This window comes from Microcebus murinus, chromosome 24 (genome assembly GCF_040939455.1).
Source record: "Microcebus murinus isolate Inina chromosome 24, M.murinus_Inina_mat1.0, whole genome shotgun sequence".
Classification (NCBI taxonomy): domain Eukaryota; kingdom Metazoa; phylum Chordata; class Mammalia; order Primates; family Cheirogaleidae; genus Microcebus; species Microcebus murinus.
The window spans coordinates 8,556,496-8,559,836 of record NC_134127.1 but is presented as its reverse complement, the minus strand read 5'-3'; positions in this window follow the sequence as shown (position 1 = coordinate 8,559,836).

Sequence of the window (3,341 nt, the reverse complement as noted above, 5' to 3'; positions counted from 1 at the left end):
ATTCTATGCTTCATACGGAATCAGAGAAGACCCCGCATAGCTGAAGCAACCTTAAGCAAAAAGAACAAAGCAGGAGGCCTCAATTTATCAGACTTCAAGCACATTGTACCAAAACAGAGACATAGGCCAATAGAACAGGACTGAGAACCTAGATATAAAACCATCCTCCAACTGATCTTTGACAAAGCACAGCACAACATACACTGGGGAGAAGAATCCCTATCCAATGAATGCTGAGAACATTGGGTAGCCACATGTGGAACACTGAAACAGGATTCATACCCCTCACAAACATCAGCTCATGATAGATAACAGACTTAAACCTAAGGCAGGAAATCATAAGAATTCTAGACATTGGCCTAGGTAAAGACTGTGAAGAAGATCCCAAAGGCAATCGATAAAAAAAAATGGGACCTGATCAAATTTAACCACTTTGGTACAGCACTCATAGTCCATGCTGTGCTTTCACAACGAGTCCGTTGTGCTCGTGTGATGAGAAAAGCTTGTTTTGCTTTACTTCTATGTTTTCATTTCATTATTTTTAAATGTTCACAATTTTATTTTGATAAATGAAAAATTAGAAAAGCCATAACACAGCTCAAGTCGCTGTGCGCGTTCATCTGTGGCTATTGACCATAGTCGACGCTGGTACTGAAGTGGTTAATGATAGTTTCCTTGACTGTGCAGGAACTTTTAGATAACCTACAAAATGGGAGAAAATAGTGACAAGCTCCACCTCTGACAACTAAAATGTATATACACACAAGAAAAAACCGACCCCTTTAAAAAGTGGGCAAAAGACATGAATAAAGTTTTCAAAAACATGAAAAATTACTCAACATTTCTAAATCCTCAGGAAAATACAAATCAAAACCACAGGGAGATGGGAGATTGGCTTTTAGCAAAAAGTCCCCAAACCAAAAATGTTGGTGTAGATGCAGGGGAATAGGATTGCAAATTAGTACAAGTTCTATGGAAAGTAATATGGAGATACCTCCAGGAACTGTCATGTGATCCAGCAATCCTACTAGTGGGTATTTACCCAAAGGAAAAAAAAGATATTCTATAATAAAAAAAAAAATCTGCACTACAACATTTATAGCAGCACAATTGCAAAGATGTGGAAGCAACCCAAGTGCCCATCAATACATAAGTAGATTAAGAAAATGTGGTATATACACACCATGGAGTATTGCACAGCCATAAAAAAATGGTGAACTACCCCTTGGAGTATCCTGGAGCCTATTCTTCTTCTAAGTGAAGTATCCCAAGAATGGAAAACAACCCATCTTTGGGATGGGCACACTTGCAGCTCTGACTTGGGTGGTGCAAAGGTAATATATGTAACCAAAGCCTCTGTACTTCTATAATATTCCAAAATTAAAAAGGAGGAAAAAAAACTGCCAGCAAAGCTATCAATCATTCGGAAATAAGAAATAAAGTTTATCCCGTATGAGCAAAAAAATGAGGGAATTCATCATCAATAGACCAGCCCTGTAAGAAAGCTTAAGAGAATCCAACATCTGGAAGCCAAAGGACCATATCAACCATCATGAAAACAAAGAAATTCATTGGCTGAGCAGATCCACAACTGAGAAAGGAATCAAACATGACTATAGAAAACTACAAAGAAAATAAGACAGGAAGAAAGCAATCTCAGATTAAAGTAGCTGGGAAACCAAACAACCCACCTAAGAGTAAATTTAATTAAAAAACTGTCTACATTGAAAACTATGCAATGCTCATGAATGACATTTGAAGGGGATAGACCAAAAAATGTAAAGATATCCTATGTTCTCATGGATTAGATGAATATTGTTAAAATGACCATACCACTCAAAGCAATCTACAGATTTAATGCAATACCTATCAAAATACCAATAATATTCACACTAACAGAATCAACAATCCTACAATTTGTATAGAACCATAAGAGATCCACATAGCAATACTCAGCAAAAGAATAAAACTAGAGGCATTATGCTAACTACAAAGCTATTGTAATCAAAACAGCCATATAGACCAATAGAATGGATTAAGGAACCTAGAAATCCACATATTTATGTAAATTGGGGAAAGGACACTCTCATGCAGCAGAATGAAAGCTGATGTCTACCTTTCACCACATATAAAAATTAATTAGAGATTTAATTGTAAGAAAGACCCAAATCTATAAAATTACAAGAAAACAAGGTCAATTTTTATGTCTAACACTTCAAAAGGATAGGCAAGTGGAACTCTATCAGACTAAAAATCTGTTACACAGCAAAGAAAATAATCAACAGAGTGAAGAGACAACTGTAAAATGGGAAAAAATATTAGCCGACTATTCATCCAGCAAGAGACTAACATCCTGAAAATGGAAGGAACCCACCAACTCAACAGCCGAAAAATATGACTTAAAAATGGGCAAATGATCAGAATAAACTTTTCCTACAGAAGGTGTACAAATGGCCAGCAACTGCATGAAAAAAATGCACAACAGCACTAATCATCAGGGAAATGACAATGAAAACCACAAGGAGATATTGTCTCACTGCAGTGAGAATGGTTATGGCCAAAAACTAAATGTTTATAAGGATGCAGAGAAAAAGGAACTCATACAATGTTGGTGGGAATGTAAATTAGTAAGTACAGCTATGATGGAAAGCAGTATGCAGTTTCCTCATAGAACTACCACATCATGCAGCAATTCTAGGGTATCCAAAAGAAAAAAAAATCAATATACTACAGTGATATTTGCACCCCATGCTGTTTGTAACACTATTCACAATACTGAAGATATGGAATCAACATAAATATCCATCAGTAGATGAACAGATAAAGAAAATGTATACATACATAACGGCATTCTTATTCAGATCTAAAAACAAATGAAATCTTGTGATTTGTGGCAACATGGATGATCCTAGAGCATATTTTGTTATGTCAAGCACACAAAGGTAAGTATTGTGTGTTCTTGCTCATAGGTAGGTGAGAGCTGAAAAATGTTGAGCTCACAAAAATGCAGAGTAGAATTGTGGTTATTAGAAGCCAGGAAGGATGACAGAGGGAGGACATAAAACGTTTGGGTAAGGGATACAAAATTATACCAAATACATAAGAGGAAGGAGTTCTATAGCACTATAGGGTGACTATAGTTAATAATAATTTATATTGTCCAGTAGCTCTTAGAGCAGATTTTTAATGTTCTCACCTCAAATCATAAATGGATATGTTAATCACCGTGATTGGATCGTTACACATTTGTACCTGTGTGTCTAAATATCACACTGAATTCCCATAAATATGTACAATTATTATGTGTCAACCAAAAATAATTTAAAATTAAGGCTCACAAT